This window comes from Taudactylus pleione, unplaced genomic scaffold (assembly GCF_031769625.1).
Source record: "Taudactylus pleione unplaced genomic scaffold, aTauple2 ptg000510l, whole genome shotgun sequence".
Lineage (NCBI taxonomy): Eukaryota > Metazoa > Chordata > Amphibia > Anura > Myobatrachidae > Taudactylus > Taudactylus pleione.
This window is the reverse complement of record NW_028284912.1, coordinates 4,469,761-4,493,326: the sequence shown is the minus strand read 5'-3', so window position 1 is coordinate 4,493,326 and position 23,566 is coordinate 4,469,761. Positions and strand designations below refer to the sequence as shown.

At 47.4% G+C, this 23,566-nt stretch overlaps 1 protein-coding gene across 1 annotated transcript in view; it reads right to left on the bottom strand.

Moving 5' to 3' along the window:
• The window catches only part of DEPTOR (DEP domain containing MTOR interacting protein), a 102,957-nt gene that overhangs the window by 16,479 nt on the left and 62,912 nt on the right, over positions 1 to 23,566 (bottom strand). The window lies entirely within an intron of this gene.

Below are 23,566 nucleotides of genomic sequence, written 5' to 3'. Positions count from 1 at the left end.
GTGGCATCACCATTAGGGCTGTTTTACTTAGCACTTCTGCAGCCAAAATACTTGGGGGAGGGGAGTTGAGGCACTGTTGGCGGTATGCAGATAACACGTTTTTTGTAACATATCAGAATACGCATCAATTTGGCCGGGATGTACTAAGGTTGCGGTGACCATTCCGCCATTCACAGCAACCTTACTAACCGCATATGTACTAACATGTGCGATCTGTGCTGCCCTTTGTGAAGCAGCCGACTCCGGGTGACGGGGTCTCCGTGGGACCTCGCCCCCTCCGAGTCCCAGGAGCTTCCTGCTGGTCACCTGTGCAGGAAGCCCCGGGCTCCTCCTCCTCCCTGCACCCGGAAGAAGATTAGGAGGAGGAGGCGGCGGACGACCCAGGAGGAGCGTGGGCCGGTGACCATGGAGAGCAGGTGAGTGGGGGCTAGGGCTGGGTGACGGCGGCAAACGTCGGGAGCGGGGTGCAGTAAGAAGTCCATAGGCTTCTATAGGGTAACGCCAGGTTTTTCTGGCGTTACCCTCTGCACTGATAAAAGTGCGGCCAGGGCTTAGTACATATGGAAATACGGTAAAAACCCCGAAAACTGGGTGTTTACCGCATTTTTCCTTTAGTACATCCCAATCTTTGTGTCTTACAAATATCGGGTAAACAGAAAAAAACAAAGTTTAAAATGTGCATCTTCCCACAATCCAGCAATACTTACATTATATCCTATACAAGTATGTATTCTGCAACTTTCATTCTATGTTCCGACATTACAGATTTAAAACCCTGTTTCCCAAAATTACAAATCCCTGTTCCCTTTCTGTACACAGTGAGCAGCCTCCAAAGAGGCTCTGGCATGCTACAGCACATGCTCCAAAAGTCACATTTGTTTTGTAGGACATGTTTTAATTAAATTAACAATGGGCAGATGAGGGCAGTCTAGGGTTCAAACTCAACAGGCGACGCTTCACCTCTGATGAAATCACGAGTGCGGAGAAACGCGTCAGTGGTGGGAGCTTGCAGTTGCAGACTTTAGTGATATGGCTTTTAGTGTCTGTTGGACAATGCACAGTACAATTGCACTTGAACTTTGTTCTGTGCAAGGCTGATATATATTCCCCTTCGGTTTGGACCTTGGCAAGATGACTGGTGTATTGCTCAGGCTATATCACGACCAATTGTTGCGTACTGCGCATGCAAAGGCTCGACTGCGATCGCAGTGAACATGCAGAGCCGTCGCAGAGTGAGTGACAGGCTGTGAGTATTTGGGGGTGTTGATTGGGGGGTGGTCGGGGAAACGCAGGTGTGTCTGTGCGTTTGAATGCCATTACAGGGGCGTGCATAAATTAGCCACTGCAATGGCATATGCAGCTTGAGTACTCGCTGCGTACAATGAGGTTAGCAAGTTCTAAGTAAGGTCAGGGCTGCTGCAATTCTACGTGAGGGGCCGATGGTACTTGATGTCATCGATGTTTATGAAGGTTTGCAAAGTATTACAGATGTGAGATAGCGGTAGAGGGAGACAGTGGGCGGCTATGCTGGCAGTGCGACGGCATTGCCATTAAATTCATTAGCATATTTTCGCAGCAGATCTGCGTGCGATTACGGAGCTGCGATCGCAATAGCATGCAATGAATCAGGCCTAAGATGTTTTGGATGACGGAGAAGTGTCTGCGCTGAGATCCATTCTTATGCCTACAATCTCATGGGTCCGGTTCTGGAGAAGAAAATTGTAAGGTGCCAATAGTGAGGGCAAAATATGTATCAAACTTCTACTAAATACAATCCAGCATGCCTGGCCAATCTATATTTTACCCTCGGTCGTCCGCACACACACTACAAATATCAAGGGGGGGGATTCCCTGATATCAGGCAGATCGCCCCAATAATTATATAGGGGGTCATTCAGACCCACTCGCGAGCGGCAGTACGCTCGCAAGTGGGTCGATGTTCCCCACTGCGCATGCGCACGACGGAGGGAGCTCCGTCGTGCGCATGCGCGAGACCCGGCGAGCGACGGGCTTTCCATCGCTCGGGGTCTCGCACCAAAGGGGGCGTGCCGTCGATGTTGATTGACAGCACGCCCCCTTTGGTGGGCGTGCCGAGGGCGTGCCTGCCAGACGGAGGCGTTCCCATGGGAACGCCTACCGTCTGAAGCCGGCCCCACTGACATCACTAGTGATGTCAGTGGGAGTGATTTTGGCTCTGATAGAGCCAAAATCACTCCTGGCCTTGTGGCTGGGAAACCCGACCGCAGGGTTTCCCTCGCAAGTCCGATGGTTGCGATGGTCAAGACCATCACGACCATCTTTTTGCACGCTCGTATATGCTGTGGGTGGTGACCCACAGCTATACGAGCGTCCAAGAGGACGCTCCATTTTAATGGAGGAGGGCCCTGATTCAGAGCGAGCGCTCTGAATCAGGGCCATAGTGTATGCTTGGCATTACTTATTCTTTTCGTTTACTCTTTACCAACATTTATAGCACACTTGCCGACTTCTAGCTCCCTCCTTCCGGGAGGGAGCTGTCGGGCGTCCTCAGCAGGGGGGCGTGCCACATCAAAAGGGGGCGTGGCCCAGAAAATGACTCGACAATGAGATAAATGGCATTGTGAAGCAAGGGGCGGGGCCACGATGACGCAATTCAGCGCGGTCACGCCCATTGCCCCCCCCCCGCTGCCAGGGATTATACTGTATTCGCGGGGGGGGGGGCAGATAGATCGCCGGGGACCGGGAGGCTTGCCTACCTTTCCGGGAGGGGCACCCGATTTTCGGGAGGCTCCCGACCAAATCGGGAGGGTAGGCAAGTATGATTTATTTAGACGATATTTACAGAATTGTACTTAAAGTCTTTGAGATATATTTGCTTTGCAGAGATAATTTTTTTTTTTACTTTTTTCAGTTAATTTATTAAGCAGGTTCCTGATGAGAAATCAGGTTCCTCACTCAAGGGGAGATGTATCAATCTTTGGGAGAGAAAGTGAAGCAATTGCATAAGCAACCAATCAGCTTCTGTCACTTCAAGTACTGGGCTGAATAAATGACAGGTGTGCTGGGTACACACTGGGTGATGCTGTATATCGGCCGTTCAAATTCAAATGCCCGCCCAGCTGTGACATCAGGACAACATGTCGAGCGGCCGATCAGTGAAGGTGCATACACACGTAACGATTTTGTAACCAACTATTTTCTGTCAGATTTCCCCTTGAAAAAGTGAACGTTTTTTTTTTTTTCAAGTGTAATGAACGATTTTTACAACGATGAAGGAAAAATGTTCCTTCCACTAATGAAAATCGTTATGTTGGACAGTCTGAAATGGACGATGCACTACAAACGGGAGCGCGCTTGAACGATTATCGCTCATCGTCATAACTCAGAAACTGAACGATTGAACGATAACGACGCCGTTAACGACAAATCGTTAAAAAAATCGTTACGTGTGTATGCACCTTAAGTCATTACCTGAATTGACCGCTCGGTTGGTGAGGCGGCTGTCAAGTCAACCTAGTGTATACCCAGCTTTAGAAGCTGATTGGATGTTTTGTGCAACTTCTACACCTCTTTAGCCAAGGCTATATACACCCTCCCCCCTGTCCTGTATCGCAGTTTACCGTGTTCCATAGGAAGTCTTTGGTAAATTTTCACAAAAGAATAACGCCAGCTTAAGCAGTGCCGGCCAGAGTGGAGAAGAGTGAGGAGTTTCACTTCCTACCCTGGCAGGATTTGTGGTTTTGTTGTGGCTTGTATTCCTTTGTGTTTTGCATTATGCTTTTGAGAAATATCTCCTTCCATACCAGCTGTTCGTGTTATTGTCAGCAGAATACACATCTGTGTTTAGGGTACGGTAGCTGCTTTTGTTCATACTCGTAACCCGGTCCCTTGTTGAGAAATGAATTCCAGACAGCTCAGCGCGTCGACTCACACCAGTAGCAGTGCGCATGTTTTCATCGAGCGCTGGCACGAAGACTGCCGCCATATAATGACACTACTGACAGGGGCTTTTGTGAGGGGGGCCATTACCATGGGTTACCGCAGTAGCAGGATCTCTTGGTGAATTGCAGAGGTAAATGGTTTTGTACCACTGAAGTACAAAATGGTAGTCATCACTGCATTAATTAAATGTACATAAAATATATTCCTTTGTATCTATAGACCGCTTACATAAAAGAGACTAAATAGAGGTAACGAAACGTTGTACAGCAATAAAGGAGCACAATAGATCTTAGTGTAGACGGGAGGTGACAATCACTAAGCTGTAAGTGACACAGAGGAGGAAGCAGAACTGGAAGAGGAAGCAGAAGGGGGCTATCATTATCTGTATATAGTCACACTGCAAGCGACCGACCACCTGGACGAACTAGATTTGGGTGCTAAGTTAGAAGGCAAGATCTAAATCCCCCCACCCACACATCCTCCTCCAGACACTATGGGAAAGCGTTATTGCTATATGAGCCATTATAGCCTGGAGACAGAGAATTAAATCTCAATGCAAAATTATTCTAAAGCTGCATACACACACAACGATTTTTTGAACGATTATCGTTCACTTTCTGAATCAAACGATGAACGATTATCGTTCATGCATGTTCACGTTTGTAGTTCAGCCAGACTTGTCAACTCGAGGATTTTCATTAAGGGAATATGCAAAAATCATTTGTAGTTCAAAAAAATCGTTCACTACACTTTAAAAAATCTGACAGAAAATCGTTCATAAAATCGTTGTGTGTGTATGCAGCTTATAGCTGCATACACACACACACAACGATTTTGTAAATGAATGATTTTAGTAAACGATTTTCAAGGGAAAAATTACCAAAAATCGTTTATTAAAATCGTTCATTTACTAAATGTAACGAACGATTTTTTTTGAACTACAAACGATTTTTGCATATTCCCTTAATGAAAATCGTTGAGTTGGTCATTCTGACTGAACTACAAACGTGAACGCGAGTGAACGATAACAGTCATCGTTTTAACTTAGAAAGTGAACGATTTTTTCAACGATGAATGATAATCAATATCATTTATCGATAATTGTTCAAAAAAATCGTTGTGTGTGTATGCAGCTTTAGCGTTAAGTAACAAATGTAAATCTCTGATACATATTGACTTTGTATGTGTGACTCTGGAAGATGCCAGAGGGGAATACCAGGGGTGAGGTGCAGGGGGCGTGGCGATGTGAATTATGGCGATTTCAATTATGCCATCGCGGCCCCTCCCCACGCTATACAGAGTCGAGATTCGCAGCACAGTGCAGTGGGCCACGAAAATGTGACACAAAGCAAATTGTGTGGTGAACCCCGGGACTTTTAAGCCGAGTACACACTAGACGATGTCGCCCGTTCCGGTGTATCAGACTACATATCGTCCACATCGGGCAGTGTGTACTCGCTATGTCGCCAACGATGCACACTCCTGCCATGCTGTCGAATGCAGCATGGCCCCAATGTCGCGCCATCGCTCCCGGCATCAGCAAGTTTACGCACTTGCCGATGCCGGCACCCCCGCCGAACGGGACATCTGTGGGTTCACATCATTAGCGACTGGGTAGGCTACATTTGAATAAATATTGGTTCAGCCCAAAACATTCAGATGTGTCCTAGCGCCAGACGGCTTTTTCGGGTCTTTATTCCCGCTATGCGATGCGACTACGATTTGATATGCGACATTTATATATGTGTGCAATTGAGCCTCGGAATCAGCATGCAAAGTGCTACAGTACGATGCAGTGACGGCAGCTTTCCTCCACGCCAAGTTCTGGTTAGAGACTCAGTCGCACTCAGATATACAAGTGTCACATTTCAAATGAATCAGCGCAGTCTCCTAGTGTGTCCTAGTCGCCTTTGCGGCAAAAAAAAAAAGCCGCCTGACGCTAGCAGAGTTGCACGATACCTGGTGGCTCACTAGCGCATGGCATATCGCGCTGCATGACATTTTGAGGATAGATGAGCCAGGACACAAGGATTTTTATGTGAAAAATGATCTACAAGAACCAGAGTTCACTTTCGAATTGAAGTTTTCCAGCCATAAATTAAGGGTTTGAAAAAAAAACCTTCAAATTAGCTGTAATTATGCCATGGTGCTGTATAGTGCAATCCAATTTTTTTCATTAACAAATTATGGGGTCTATGTACTAAGGGCCTGATTCAGAGCCGAACGCTCTGACCAGAGCGCTCGCTCTGAATCAGGGCCCTCCTCCCTGAAAATGGAGCGTCCTCTTGGACGCTCGCATAGCTGTGGGTGACCACCCACAGCATATGCGAGCGTCCATGATGATGGTCGCGATGGTCTTGACCATCGGGCTTGCGACGGAGACCCTGCGGTAGGGTCTCGCTGCCGCAAGCCCAGGAGTGATTTTGGCTTTATCAGAGCCAAAATCACTCCAACTGACATCACTAGTGATGTCAGTGGGGCCGGCTTCAGACGGTAGGCGTTCCCATGGGAGCGCCTCCGTCTGGCAGGCACGCCCCCGGAACGCCCACCAAAGGGGGCGTGCTGTCAATCAACATCGACAGCACGCCCCCTTTGGTGTGAGACCCGGAGCGATGGAGAGCCCGTCGCTCGCCGGGTCTCGCGCATGCTCATGACGGAGTTCCCTCTACCGTGCGCATGCGCAGTGGGGGAACATCGACCCGCTTGCGAGCGTACTGCCGCTCACGAGCGGGTCTGAATGACCCCCTAAGCCTTTGAGTGAGATAAAGTGGACGGAGATAAAGTACAAACCTATCAGTTCCTAACTCACATTACATGCTGTGTTTGAAAAATTATAGTTAGGAGCTGATTGGTTGGTACTTTACCCACTATGTAGGTACAATGAGGGCCATTAGTTTCACTAGCGCCTATTGTGTGTATATTTTCGAGCATTTGAACTTGCCCAGCTGAGCAGTCAATCACCGGCGGTCCCTGCAGCAAGTGTACTGGTGGTCACCTGATAGCCCGTACACACAGCTAGCTGCGCTGATAGATCTTCAGATATATAACAGCCATCTGCTGTGCTACAGAGCAGATGTGATATGTCTGCGAATGTCTTTCACAGACGAATCGCCGACGCGGTCGTGATATATCGGCCGTCTGATTGATATATATCGCCCAGTGTGTACCCAGCTTTACTTTCACAAATGTACTGATGCGTTACCATAGGTGTTAACTGTTTTAAGTGCATATGTATTTAAATAAAAGTCTTGGTTTGTACGGTGTTATTGTTACAGGCAGCTACAAGCCCCTTGCAGTCTTTAACCCCTCTTCCTGTTTACTTTTCTGTTTGTCTATGATCAAACCCCCCCCATCCCGATAGCATCTTACTAGTACTGCTTTTTCCGGCAAAAACACCCCTTGCTGTCCACTCTGGGTCCGACCCCCTTTATAACCCTTTGGTTACCTCCGACACACCAACTTTTTTAATGCTTTTACCCTGGTTCCATTAGTTTTTTTTTTTATTTCTATTCATTCTTATTTTTTCCTTACCTTTTTCATTAAACACTGCTCCCCACCTACTTTATCTACACCTACCATTATGTCCTTTCCTATCCTCGTACTTAGAGCAGAAATCCATGAAAAAATTAGTTTGCTTATTTATTTATTTTTTAACATAAATGACTGTGGCAGCCTGGTAATTATCACTTAGTTTATTAAGGCTGCTATTAATGATGTAACATTTTGCATAATTTCCACTATCCTATAACACCCATGGCACATGATGTAGTGAGCAGAGAGGCTTTGGAATGCTCCTCTGAGCTCTGCCTGTGTGTTGTAAAATCCTACCACCTTTGCCTTCACGTGAGAGAGATAGAGAGACAGAGGGTGGGATACACTATACTCAATAATGCTATCAAACCCGCGAAAATGCAGTTTTGACCGCAGTTCTGATATGCAGCAAGCTTCAGAATATAGAAGCCTACGGGCCTTCTTTCAGAGAAGTCCTGTGAGCAGGATCCAATCAGATCCTTGCAGCGCCCTCGGCGGTGCACCAGTCGTTCTGTGCATGTGCGGAGGGACTTTTGGGTCAAAAATCCAGAAGTCCCTCTCTCTCAAAGGACAGCTCTTATCAGGAGAAATGTCCTGTGAGATTTTCTTCATGCATACCGGAGTTATTAACACATGCATGCATGCGACCAGTGGCGGAATGCATCGCATGCAAAATGTGATGCACAGCACCCAGAGGAGAGTGTGTGTCTAACACATACTAGCCAATTTTCTAGCTGCCCTCTCCGGGTGGGTAGGGGCTGGCTCTAGGAGACATGCCAACTCTTCCAGGCGGCTCGGGAATGCCACATGATTTTCGGGAACCTGCCGGTCAAATCCAGTAGAGCCCCTAACAGCCATACTTCAAAACATAGGGAGATTTTGAAAAGGCAAAAATGATTTGTAGGAGAAAAGCTAACATAACTATCAGGTGCATGCTAAAAGTGCATCAACGCTATTTAAAGAAACAAAAACCTGTGTGTGATCTATGCTTTAAATTCAGATTCCCTCATGACACAGTGTACTACCACGGTAAGCATTATAATCATACTTGCCCACTCTCCCTCATTGTCAGGGAGACTCCCTGAAATAGCAGCAATCTCCCTGTCTCCCTGAAGAGTCTACAAATCTCCCTCATTTTCACCTTACCCCCATTATGATACTGTTATATAAAAGAAAAAACAGAGATCTATACATTCAAATGGGATCTTTAGTATAATTTCCCTGCATTGGATATAAGGCACAATGATCCCTATGGCTACATGTTTTTTCTGAGAAGTATCAGTGTGCTTTCCTCAACAAGTAGATCTTACTAACTGCTTTGGGGCTCTTTTACACGTGGATATAAGTCAATTTTATGACACGCCCCTCAGATGTAGCAGGACACGCCCACTTTACCGCTGCGCTCATAGGTGCTGCTTTCACAATCTCCCTGAAATGTTTTTTCAAAAGTAGGCAACTATGATTATAATAAAACAGCCGAGAATTGGCACTATTTTTCTAGCATTATTGTAAGATTGTACTCGATATTACATTTATTTAATTACCAGTTATTTATATAGCGCACACATATTCCGCAGCGCTTTACAGAGAATATTTGTCCATCCACATCAGTCCCTGCTCCAGTGGAGCTTACAATCTATGGGCCCGATGCAGACCCGCTTGCTAGGCTGCATTTGCAATGTGCGCATGAATATAAGATGCAGTGTGCGTGCGCCAACTAGTCCATGCGATTGGGAAGCGTTCGCATGCAGCGCATAGTCACCTCGCTAGAATGAGTGACAGGACGAGCTGAGTGACAGGAAGAGCCGTATGTGGGTGGTGACGGGATGGTAGATGGAAACGGGGATGTGGTGTTGCAAACGCAGGCGTGTCTGTGCGTTTTTATGCAGTTTCAGAGGCGTGCATAATTTAGACGCAGCGTCAGCATACACGTCACATGGCTGAATTACACACTGAAGCACTCGCAGTGCTTGCGGTAAGGTATGGTCAGCCACAAGTGCTGCGTATGGGTCCGATGTTACTCCATGTTACATATACTTCCTGGAGATGACGTGTATTACGAAAAGAAAGTGGGCATCTTCTGACAGGCTGGTGGGCGTCTATATACACACTGCGATCGCACGCCAAGACATAGTGGGCATGCTAATGTCTTGCCATGCGATCGCAGAATTTGAATACTTTGGCTGCGTGCAAACACGCCTAGCGAGCGGGTCTGAATCGGGCCCTATATTCCCTGCCTCATGTACACACACATAGAGGTCTATTCATGGAGCTGAGAAAAGTCCTGTTTTGCATTAAACAGGGCTTTTCTCTTCTTTCTGTATTTCATGAAGCAAGTTACTGTGGAGTAGCTGGTCTTTTCCACAGCGGTGCATTGCTCTGTGCCCGAATCACATCATCATACTATTGCAGGCTTGCCTACCCTCCCGATTTCGCCGGGAGCCTCCCGATTTTCGGGTGCCGCTCCCGGCCCCCCGGAAAGGCAGGCAAGCCTCCCGGAAGCTTGCGACCCTCCCTACCTCCCCCTGAAAAAAACGGAAACCCCCGCAACGGAATCGTGTCATCGTGGCCCCGCCCCCTGCTCACAATGCTGAAAATAACAGAATTGTGAAGAGGGGGCGGAGTCACGATGACGCGATCGTGCGGCCCCGCCCCCGTCCCCAGTGTCTCACCAAATGGCCGCCCCCGCCCCCTGCTATTAGCCGACAATCACCTCCCTCCCGAAAGGCTGGAGCTGATTGTCGGCAAGTATATACTATTGTATGGGGAGTGTGATTCAGGAAAGAACAGAGAGCTCAACTTTTCATTTTTTTTGGCTTCATCGCACTCGCCATCTCAGGACGGTGTAAGGATGCTGCTGAGGGGAGAAGAGCAGCGAAAACTGCCGTCTCCCAACCTCCTCCCCATCCTCACCACCCCCATGACTCCACCTCCTCCCCATCCTCACCACCCCCATGACTAATGCTGTCCAATCAGGTGCCTCCTCCCCAGTCACTCTGCCCCCCTTCAGTGTCTGTGCATGGTTAGGTCTTGAATTGAGCGCTGCAAAGGACCTCTGATGTCACACCCACGTGACCCGCGACCAAAGGCGGAGGGCCAGGATCAGAACGGTTTGCTCGCCACGCTTCGGGCACGGTGGCTCGCTACAAAAATGTATTCCCCCTCTATGCCCACGTGGATGGTAACACTGGAGCGATCCGGCCCTTCTGTAGCGGTCATGTGATTGCAAAGTCAGAGAGGTCCCTTCTCCAACTAGGATCTAGCAGCACTGACCAGAGGCGGCCATTTCAGCAATGGTTAATAAAGATCTTACAGATCTTTTTAACCCATTGCTTCAATTTAATCACTCCCAACAGCTGCGTTATATGCCGGAACAGACTGCCGCTGCCCTAACCTCCGGCAGCTGCTGTATGCATACCTATGTCAAGCGACCCGGTGCTGGGTCAGCTCACTCTACTGAGTCCCAGCTGTCATGGCCACCCCCCCTTCCCCCCAATGCGGGTCTGCTCGCTGTGCCAAAATCTCCCCTTACCGATCAGCTTGCTGTATCTCTCCCCTGCGGGTCTGGTGCTCGCTGTGCCTTAACCCCCCCCTTACCGATCTGCTTGCTGTATCTCTCCCCCGCAGGTCTGGTGCTCGCTGTGCCTTAATCCCCCCCTTACCGATCTGCTTGCTGTATCTCTCCCCCGCGGGTCTGGTGCTCGCTGTGCCTTAACCCCCCCTTACCGATCTGCTTGCTGTATCTCTCCCCCGCGGGTCTGGTGCTCGCTGTGCCTTAACCCCCCCTTACCGATCTGCTTGCTGTATCTCTCCCCCGCGGGTCTGGTGCTCGCTGTGCCTTAACCCCCCCTTACCGATCTGCTTGCTGTATCTCTCCCCCGCGGGTCTGGTGCTCGCTGTGCCTTAACCCCCCCTTACCGATCTGCTTGCTGTATCTCTCCCCCGCGGGTCTGGTGCTCGCTGTGCCTTAACCCCCCCCTTACCGATCTGCTTGCTGTATCTCTCCCCCGCGGGTCTGGTGCTCGCTGTGCCTTAATCCCCCCCTTACCGATCTGCTTGCTGTATCTCTCCCCCGCGGGTCTGGTGCTCGCTGTGCCTTAACCCCCCCTTACCGATCTGCTTGCTGTATCTCTCCCCCGCGGGTCTGGTGCTCGCTGTGCCTTAACCCCCCCTTACCGATCTGCTTGCTGTATCTCTCCCCCGCGGGTCTGGTGCTCGCTGTGCCTTAATCCCCCCCTTACCGATCTGCTTGCTGTATCTCTGCCCCGCGGGTATGGTGCTCGCTGTGCCTTAATTCCCCCTGCCTGCTTGCTGTGCTCTGCTCACCCCCCATCTGCTGCTCTGGAAGTGCTGGCAGCGGCTTCAGCTTTCACTGTAGCCACTCGTCGCTCTGTCCCTGCTCTCCTGGCGCATGCGCACACAGGTCCGGCGTGCCAAAACCGCAGGAGAGGGCAGGATCGCGGGAGCTCCTTTTTCGGATTGCTTCATGGTAGAGGCGAGTATACATGAATTGTTACTTAACAAAGCTATATATTGCATCAAAATGATGCGATATATAGTGAAAAGGAACAATTCTATTTTCTCATTCTTTATGAATAGATCCCATACTTACTAGGGTTAATTTTTAGTTGAGAGCCAATTAGCCTACCAGTATATTTTTAGAGTGTGAAAGGAAACCGAGGTACCCGGAGGAAACCCACGCAAGCACAGGGAGAATACACAAACTCCAAAATCTCAATGTATCCCTTTAAATTGCTGAATGTACGTCTGGCAAAAACATGGACTATGGGGCATATGTATCAAAGCTTGATGTGAGATAAAATTGTGAGATGTATATCACCAACCAATCAGCTTCCAACTTAAATTTTGCAGGCTGTGTTTAAGAAATTATAGTTTGGAGCTGATTGGTTGGTGATTTATATTTCAAAATTTTATCTCACATCAAGCTTTGATACATATGCCCTGAAAAGGCCATTACGTAAGTGACCCAGAAGTCAGTGCTCCAGAGATGAGGGCCTACCTACCTCTAATTGTGGGAAAATCAGGACCTTCCCATTTCATTAATTTAACATTTGTCTAGGAAATCACCATCCTCACTGTGTAGACTTGTTCCTAATGTCTTGTTCTCGGACAACAGACTAATCCACAAAAACAGCTGTCATGCTCCTTAGGGATTAGATAAAGCTCCCGGTGTCTTCATTTCCATTTGGGAAGTTCAATAAAACATGTAGAGAATGATGTATATAATTACAGCTGTTTCAAGCGAGCATGTGAAACTAACCAAATGCAAAAATATCTACATAAAATATGATTATCCTAGACCTGACATAAAAGCGGCCATTTTGTTTCTCAGGATTGATGCAGGGATAATGAAGGTATGGTTGTTTTTTGTAGTTTGGTCCGATCCTGAACTAGTAACCCATTACTGTATTTTATTAGCTTCTTACAAAACAGTTATACTACCAGACACCTGCTTCAATGTCCACCCATCACCCACACACAATAGAGGTAGGTATTTTAAGGGCTGAAAATATATCACCCAGTAGAGGTGGCCATTTTGAGGGCTGAACTGATATCACCCAGTACAGGAAGCCATTTTGAAGGCTGAACTTGTATGACACAGTAGAGTGGCAAACAATGACATCAATTGTTCTCAGTGATTAGGCTGAATTCGTACAAATATGGATTCAGCCCACCACACGGTCGCCTCCGTTGTGTGTAATCTATAGATGTACTCCACACTGCTAGGTGGTTTTTGTGGAGATGGCAATTGTTCGGGCTGATTTTGGACATGGCTTTATTTTTCACAATGTGCAAATGGTAATGTTAGATAACATATACATTGATAATGGAGACGATCAGCAGCCACTCTTAATTGGCTGATTGCATCTTGATCCCTCCCACAATGGGCATGTCTATAATGGGTGAGCAGGGGGGGTGCACATGGTCTCCTAGGTCCAATGGGGCCCATACTGCACCCATATATTATACTTCTCTCTCCAGAGCACTGTGCCGGCGTTGCAAAAATCATCGGAAATATAGCCTGGCCACCATTTCCATGAGAAATCACTGGGAACATAGAGTGGGCACAATGTTCCCGAAGACGTGCGCAGGTGCACGGTGCCAAAGTCTACCATGCAATTAGGCCGGCAAGAGACAGAGAGTGCGTGTGTGTGTGAGAGAGAGAGAGAGAGTGCGTGTGTGTGTGAGTGTGAGAGAGAGAGAGAGAGAGAGAGAGAGAGAGAGTGTGTGTGTGTGTGGTGGGGGGGAGCCGCATGGAGGCTGCACAGTACATGAAGTTCCGTCCACCTATTGGCACTACTGAATTTATACAGATGTGTGCACATACATCTAGTCTCCTTGAACGTTATTCATGCCATGCCTCGGCGTGACTCAGAAGCACTGAGCGTCTTTTTTTAGGCCAATTTTTTCTCTTAAAATGAGTTATTCTCAAAGCGATGTGAAAAAGACACACAAGCAGCTTCTGCTGATTAAAATATGTGGCACACCCATGTTGTGTGCAACTGCGACTGTATCTGCATGTGAAATGCTACGTTACAGTGTCACAGCTATTTCACGTTGCGAAAAAAAAAGCATTTTAATGGAAAAAGTTGCAGGAAAATATACTCGGCGCCACCGAGTCACACAGTGCTCAAGCGTTTTGTGTAACTCGACTGCTAGCGCACGGTGGATAGATGTATGTCACACATCTGTACATGCGTTCTCACCATGGATGTCAAAACTAGTCCCATTTGGTTATTAAAGGGGAAGACAATGTAAGTTTGCAATTCACTGAATTAAATTTGTATTTGTACATCAACTGTGTCTGCAAGTGTATTTTACATGGTAAATGAGACTTTTATTATTTACACTAGCACTGTCCAGACTCCAGACACTAGTTTGTGTTATGTATAATTATTATATTGTATACAAATTTAGTAATGTGTCTTCTTTAGCATTTACTATTAATGCAGTAAAGCCACATCTGGCATAAACCAAGCGCGTTCATTACGTTCTCCCCTAGCATAAGCCTGGTTTTATATATTTATATATATATATATATATATATATATATATATATATATATATATATATATATATTATTGCTCTCTCCTAGTATAAACCGGGCATAAAATACATTATTCTTTAATAGTTACAGTGAAACTTTATTCTGGACAGAATTGTGTATGTCACGGTTCAAAAATCGTATGGTTTAAATAAAAGAAATGGTAAAAAAAAAATCAAACAGAAATCTAGATGCTGGGAGAGCTTACCCTGTGAATGTGAGAGTGAAAAAGTACTAAGATAAAATAATGTATTTTTAATAAAGGCCATAATCCCGCTTTATGTGAAGTGTCTTGTGAAATCGGTGGTGCTGACAGACTAGCACATTAAAGCTGTTATGTATAATTTATGGGAGCATCACTGCAGAAGGGATGGGCAGTGTCCTTCCCAAGTGAGACGCTTGCCAGGGCTGTGCTAGATTACACATAATCCTGGCTGACTAGCTAAAAGCGACTTCACAGTTGTGCACGAACATCTGGGTGCAATTAATCAGAGAAGAGCCCTGCGGTCGTTGCCAGCCGGGTATTTTAGAAGATGAACGCGTATTCCTGCTGGCTCGTGACAAGCGGCCCCTGTTCCGTTTACGCACACTCTGGAGGGCCCAGGTTCTGCAGCATTTCAGAGGGAGCAATGAGAATATAATAGAGCAGGGTATGCACGAGCCTCTAAATATTGGAATATGTTGCCTTGAAGAAATTACAGCAGCAAAAGGAAAGACCTGAAAAAGCTTTTAAAGCGCTTACTCTAGTGGGCGCATTATCCGCGCTGTATCTGAATAAATTATGCGATGAATAATGGACTAAATGAATAAATGTCATGCAGAGCAGAAGCATAGGCAAGTGTCTACTATAGCATGCATCCCAACTTTTACCCAGGAAAAAACGGGACAAAACTAGGCCTGGTCTGTGTGAGATGCACCTTTATTTTACATAAACATGCCCCAATCCACTCAATCAGGTCACTTCCCACTTCATGGTAACCCCGCTCGGGATCAGTATGAAATACCGCCGGACCAATGTCCTAGGTTCAAAGACCGGCAGCAGTGGTACTTACCTTAATCCCGACAGGGGATTAAGGTAAGTACCACTAACCCCTAACCCTCCCTTAGGGGTGCCTAACCCCAACATCCCCCCGGGGGTGCCTAACCCTAACCTCCCAATTCCCCTAGCCTAAACCTAACCCGGGGGGGTATCCAACGCTAAGTCCTTCTCCCCGGGAGCCCTTAACCTAACCCAGACCCCCTTCCCCCGTGGCTGTCCACACCCGGCTTACCTTCGTCGGTATGCCGGGCTTCCGGCGTAGGTATAATGACAGGCATCGGGATTTCGATGCCTGTCATTAGTCCCCTGCCGGGATTTGACAGTCAGGAAGCCAGCGGTCGGCATTTTGACCGTCAGCTTCCTGACTGCATCCCCCCCCCCCTGCGCTCCTATCTGCGCCCATAGAAAGGGGCAGCACAATTGGGAGTTGGGTTGTCCGAATAAGACCAGGGGGCATACATATAATGGGTGCAGGGAGTGCGCTGCATACGGACCCATTGCGTCCAGGGGGCCCATACTGCTCCCCCTGTACTCATAAGGTGCGTACACACGGTACGATATCTATGAACGATAACTATATTGTTCATTGTTAAATAGTTCCCGCATGGACGATAATGATACCTATGGTCATCCGTACATGCAGGCCAACTTGGGCGATTTCATCCCGATTTACATGTTCAGAGATGTGGCAGGATGACTTCACTGAAAGAGATCTATCATAGATATCTATCAGTGTGTACACCTAATGTCTATCATAGATATCTATCAGTGTGTACACCTAATGTCTATCATAGATATCTATCAGTGTGTACACCTAATGTCTATCATAGATACCTATCAGTGTGTACACCCAATGTCTATCATAGATATATCTATCAGTGTGTACACCCAATATCTATCATAGATATATCTATCAGTGTGTACACCCAATGTCTATCATAGATATATCTATCAGTGTGTACACCCAATGTCTATCATAGATATATCTATCAGTGTGTACACCCAATGTCTATCATAGATATATCTATCAGTGTGTACACCCAATGTCTATCATAGATATCTATCAGTGTGTACACCCAATGTCTATCCTATATATCTATCAGTGTATACACCCAATGTCTATCCTATATATCTATCAGTGTGTACACCCAATGTCTATCCTATATATCTATCAGTGTGTACACCCAATGTCTATCATAGATATATCTATCAGTGTGTACACCCAATGTCTATCATAGATATATCTATCAGTGTGTACACCCAATGTCTATCATAGATATATATCAGTGTGTACACCCAATGTCTATCATAGATATCTATCAGTGTGTATACCCAATGTCTATCATAGATATCTATCAGTGTGTATACCCAATGTCTATCATAGATATATATCAGTGTGTACACCCAATGTCTATCATAGATATATATCAGTGTATACACCCAATGTCTATCATAGATATCTATCAGTGTGTACACCCAATGTCTATCATAGATATCTATCAGTGTGTACACCCAATGTCTATCATAGATATATCTATCAGTGTGTACACCCAATGTCTATCATAGATATCTATCAGTGTGTACACCCAATGTCTATCATATATATATCTATCAGTGTGTACACCCAATGTCTATTATATATATCTATCAGTGTGTACACCCAATGTCTATTATATATATCTATCAGTGTGTACACCCACTGTACACACTGATAGATATATATAGAGTTGAAGGGAAATCGTTCATTGAACAGATCGTACCGTGTGTACCCAGCTATAGACTATACTTACCTGTCCGCTGAAGCTACAGAAATCACCGGCAAAATGACGTCAGTGTCATTTCCCCCAAAGATATGAACAAGTGCAGTAGACAAAAGTACTGTGAACATGGTGCAGGCATCATTTTCTGGGGATACATGTATGAACCACAACAATGGCACAAAAATAAAGCAACAATATAGGAACTCACGCGCTTCCCACTGTAAGTTAGGAGGATATATAAAGACACTGAAAGGCTTTATACAAAGGCAGAGCGGGTGCTTTTATACACATCACAGAATTCTATGGTGATTTCTATAATCTGCTATAATTACTAACAATATGTACATTTTTACTAATGATCACTGAAAAGAGAATCGTTCCCCCTAGGCTGTTTTAGCGGGGTGCGGCGCCCTCCTTCAGGAGGGCAAAAAGCATGCGCCCGGCATTTATTCTCCCTGTCAGCAGTGCTTGGGGGCTGCCCGGGGTGTCCGTAAGTGCCGGGCACGTCCCAAAGAGTGACGAAAAGGGTGACGCGTCTTATAGACACGCCCCCTTTTCAATGGCCATGCCCCCTTTTCGGGTGCGCGCGCGGCAGCGCCTTCTCTAGCTCCGGCGCCCTGCCTGCCGCCGGAGCTAGAGTGAAGACTAGAAATGTATCAAGAAATAAAATGTGGAGAAGTTGTCTAAAGCAACCAATCAGCTTCTCACTGTCATTTACCTAGCACAGACTATGAAACGACGGAAGCTGATTGGATGCTTTGGACAATTCTCAAAGTTATCTCTTTCCGAGGCTTGGTACATCTCCCTTCTGGTCATTGTCTGCCCGCCACAGAAACCGCGTAAAGAATCATTTCTGTCCTTCATTAAAGAGATGAGTTAGCAATACTAGGGTGAATATACACAGAGTCACAGGGGTTCTGGGCATGGCCCCTGTCACAGGAGCTGGTCCGCAGCCCCATGGATGAATCCTCAACAGATTTAAACCTTCATTTCTACTAGCAGCCTCTGTTTAACAATTGTGTGTGGGTGATCAAATATTTTACATCGTATAGACGCTGCGGAGCCTTAAACAGACCTGAACAAGCCTGGAACAATGATATCATTGGAGATTAATCAGAATACTTCAAAGAACAGCTGGAAGTTTTCAGTGTGTTTTTCAGCAATAAGGCTGAATATTCTCTCGCTTTTCAGTCTTATGTGGCAGTGTCCTATAATTCACCGCCTCCAGTAGTCACAAGCGGGGGTTGATCCTAATTTATTTACACAGCATCCCCCTACTGCATTAATGGCAAGCAAGGGTTAATCCCCAGGTATACTACAATTGCCAGCTTCAGTAATGGCAGGCAAGGGTTAATTCTCATGTATACTATAGTCGCCAGTTTCAGTAATGGCGGGTAAGGGTTAATTCTCAGGTATACTACAGTCGCCAGCTTCAGTAATGGCAGGCAAGGGTTAATTCTCAGGTATACTATAGTCGCCAGTTTCAGTAATGGCGGGTAAGGGTTAATTCTCAGGTATACTACAGTCGCCAGCTTCAGTAATGGCAGGCAAGGGTTAATCCCCAGGTATACTACAATTGCCAGCTTCAGTAATGGCAGGCAAGGGTTAATTCTCAGGTATACTATAGTCGCCAGTTTCACTAATGGCAGGCAAGGGTTAATTCTCAGGTATACTACAGTCGCCAGCTTCAGTAATGGCAGGCAAGGGTTAGTCCTGAAGTATACTACAGTTGCCAGTTTCAGTAATGGCAGGCAAGGGTTAATTCTCATGTACTGTATACTACAGTTGCCAGCTTTAGTAATGGGTTTATGCTAAGGTATAGGCAGACAGGGGAATATAAGATTAGGGGGCCAGTGTTCAGTCTCTGTGTGGGGCCACTCCTCTCTAGAGGGCGTTGCAGGTGAGTAGACTCTGGAATTGCGCGCCATGTTTTCTGTGATAATGGTCCAGCGATTTGTGCCACTGATGCAGGACTCCAGAGAGGTATTAAACACTGGTGCAGGATTTGTGGTGTGGGCCCTCCTGGACACAGGGGCCCATTTACACCACATAGAGATGAGCGGTTCGGATTCTGTGGAATCCGAACCGCTCCGAACATTGGGGATCCGAGTCCACCCGAACCCTGTTCGGGTGTTCACCGCCTGACTCGGATCCCCGTTCGGGGCCGTACGGCGGCCGCCTGATGTCGGATTCTCACTAGAGAATCCGACATCAGGTCTCCTCGCGTGTAGGGCAGAGCGCAGTGATAGCGCTCTGCCCTACACAGACACACAGCCGCCAGCGGCAGCTGTGTGTTTGTTACAGCAGCCAATGAGAGTCACACAGACTCTCATTGGCTGCTGCACGGAGGGAGCCGGCTGGAGCTCACACATGAGCTCCGTCTTCCGGCTCCCTCCTCAGCGTGTGACAGAGCGGACGGCGCGGGAGCGGGGATACAGGTAAGCTTTATTTTTTTTATTTTTTTACTTGTCAAAGGTCCGGGGGCGCTACTGGGGGGGGGGGTCTGCACTACTGGGGGGGTCTGCTACTGGGGGGGGGCTATACTACTGGGGGGGCCATACTACAGAGGGGCCTGCTACTGGGGGGGCTATACTACTGGGGGGGGTCTGCACTACTGGGGGGGGGTCTGCTACTGGGGGAGGCAATACTACTGGGGGGGCCATACTACAGAGGGGCCTGCTACACTACTGGGGGGGGGTCTGCTACTGGGGGGGCCATACTACTGGGGGGGATCTGCACTATTGGGGGGCCATACTACAGAGGGGCCTGCTACTGGGGGGGGGGCTATACTACTGGGGGGGTCTGCACTACTGGGGGGGGTCTGCTACTGGGCAGGGCTATACTACTGGGGGGGCCATACTACAGAGGGGCCTGCTACTGGGGGGGCTATACTACTGGGGGGGCCATACTACTGAGGGGCCTGCTACTGGGGGGGGCCATACTACTGGGGGGGCCTACTACAGGGGGGGCCATACTACAGGGGGGGCCCATACTACAGGGGGGGCTACTACTGGAGCAGCCTACTACTGGGGGGGCCTGCTACTGGGGCAGCCTACTACTGGGGGAGCCATACTACTGGGGGGGCATACTACTAGGTGGCATGCTAATGGGGGGCATACTACTGGGGGGGCCTGCTAATGGGGGACATACTACTGGGGGGGCCTGCTAATGGGGGGCATACTACTGGGGAGCATTCAACTGGGGGCACTGCATAGTGGACCGTACTACTAAGGGGACTGCATAGGGGGCACCACTGCTGGGGGACATTGTGTAAGGGACACCGCTACTGTGGGCATTGTGTAAAAGGGTCACTACTGTGGGCATTGTGTAAAAGGGGCACTACTGTGTGTCGTAACATAAATAAGAGACACTACTTTATGGTGTAATGTGAATCAGGCCCTATGTGCGGTGTAATGCTAATAAGATTGTGCACTGTGACTCCTAGGGCCGTAGCCCACTTTGTAAACAAGTACTGTGACTCTGCTGGCCGTACCCCACTGGGTGGGTGCACTACTTTTCATTTCTGCCACTGCTGTGTGGCAATGTGTCATAGATGTGCTTTATACTGTGGTGTCTGTGTCGTTGTGCCGCTGCTTTGTCGCTTAGTAACCAGTCAGCTCACTGCAACCTTTGGCCAATAATGTTGAAAACAATATTATAAGCTGTGATATGGTCTAAATTGACTGGAAATTAATGTTATTGAGGTTAATAATACTCTAGGAAGAAAAAAAAGACCAATTTATGTGATTTTAGCTTTTTTTGTCAATTTTTGTAAAAAAATCCAAATCCAAATCCAAATCCAGTCACCGCAGTTTGGCAAATCCAAATCCGGACGACGAATTAGAACCAAATCCAAATCCGGCAAAAATGGTCCGGCGCACATCCCTAACACCACACACCCTGCACACCACTGACGTTAGGTAGAGAGGTATTACACAAGTGCTCCTTCCAGTCACCCTGCCCCTCACACCTTGTAACGCTGGGTTCTTTCTTACCTTTAGATTGTAAACTCTCAGGAACAGGGTTAATTTTATCTCATAATGGTTTGTGAGTGTAAAGGTGCGTATCCACTACACGAGAGTGGAACGACTGTACATTACAACATTGTAATCGTGCAATCGTTCATCATCCTGTGCAGTGGATAATGTGCCCACACTGAACGATATGTCATTCAGTGCAGGCACCCTCCCTCATCCCCGAACATACACAACCTGTCGATATCGGCAGGTTGGCCTGCGTGTTCAGGCGATGGCAAATGACGACAACGACCAGCGGGAACGCCACTTCTGTTATTTTACAACATTGTACTGCACGATTAACGAGCGACTGCACGATTACGATATCGTAATTGTTCAATCACTCATTTTTCTCGTCTAGTGGATACGCGCCTTAAGTAATTTATTTATTTATATATTAATAATAATTAACAACAACATATAATAAATGCAGGACCTCTGTGGATGAAGAACACAGGTTGAGCCTGGAAAGGGGAAGCCTGTTTCAGAAATCTGCCCTTTACCTCTCCATAAAAACAAAGACTGAGGCAGAACTAATCTCGCTGCACCGGAAAACAAATCTGACAGGTTTTGCTACAAACCAGACACGTTGGGTTTATGGTGGATTTAATCTGAGAAGCCCTTTCAGAAGCGCAGGACGTCACGTGTGTTCCCACATCACAGACACTCACTAGCGTTCCGCAGACACTGACATGTGGGAGAAAGCAGATGTTCAGCACAGAGACTTCCTACAAATGGACGTGTTTAGTTATATTCAGGTTACTCTGGTTATTAATAATGAATATATACACAGATCAATAGTACTGAACTCCGTTACAATGCAGTTCGATACTGGAGGCTGTAATCATTGTGATAAGGCGGCAGTTAGTGTTGTGCCATAGTATTGGATATCCCTATCAAGATAGTGAGTTAATGTGTATTGACAGAAACGTAATTCACTAACCATACAATATGGAGCCGTATCTGATTTGCTGCACTGTAGTTGGGGCTGATGTACAATGTGCAGAGGGATTTAGTTGGGGATGTGTCCAAACTCAGATCTAACTTGCTGTGTAAAAATAAAGCCGGCCAGCACTTGTGGGCTACATGCGAATGTCACCAGTACCTACCCAGGGGATGTAGGTAGCAGACGGGTGGACGGCATGCCGCCAGCCTGAATCCTGGCGCTGCAAGTCCGAGACGGGACTTAAGATAGGTGTCGAAATCCCGATGCCAGAACACAGAGACGCCAGCCTGAACCAGGGGCGTCTTCGATATTAGCCACGGATTGGGGGTGGTTAGGTGCATGTACCATAGCGGGGTAGGCACTAAGGGAGGAGGGTTAGGTTTAGGCACTAACAGGGAGGGTTAGGCTACAAGAATGGAGGGTTAGGGGGAAAAGGGGGGAGGGGACACTAACCATCGGGATACCACTGTCGGTATTTTGACAGAAGGCATACCGACAGCCAGCGTTATATACAGATTCCCCTACCCTGTACGCAAAAATAATAAATGTATTCGCCCCCCCCTCCATTAACTCATGAAAAGAAACAAGAAGAAATGTTTGATTTTGGAACAGCCTGCAGAACAGGGGTGGGGAACCTTTTTTCTGCCGAGGGCCATTTTGATATATATAACATTATTCGGGGGCCTGGTGCAGGTCACACCCCCTCTGTGTGATGTCACACAGGGGCGGGGCCACAATCGCCAGTGATTACAGTAATGCCCGGAGCATGCTGAGGATGCTCCGGGAGTTGTAAGGGCAGCGGTGTGACCATCTGAAGCGTCCTGGAGACACTGCGGCATAGAATCTGGCTGCAGGGTGCTATTCTAGGCACCCTGCTAGCCAAATGAGGCTAGCAGAAAAAAGCTCCGAGGGCCAGACCAAATGATTCCGGGGGGCCTTATACGACCCCTGGGCCTGAGGTTCCCCATCCCTGCTGTAGAACATACTCGCCTACTACGGAGATCCAAACAGCGATGTGATGGGTGTAATCATGCCCCACCCATGATGTCGCTATTTGCTGATTATCACGCACCTGTCCCGCCCATTTCCCTAGTAGACAGATTAGGATGCAGGGGGGCTTCCTGTTCTTCTACAAGTACTTTCCAAAAAATCTGCAATTTCCCAGACGTTCCCGGGAGAGTAAAATTGTTTTGTATAACTTGTTTGAGGGTCTGCTCACAAATGCGCAAGGTACATGACATGACTACATGGTGCGTTCTGCTACCAATTTAGGACATTAATCATTAC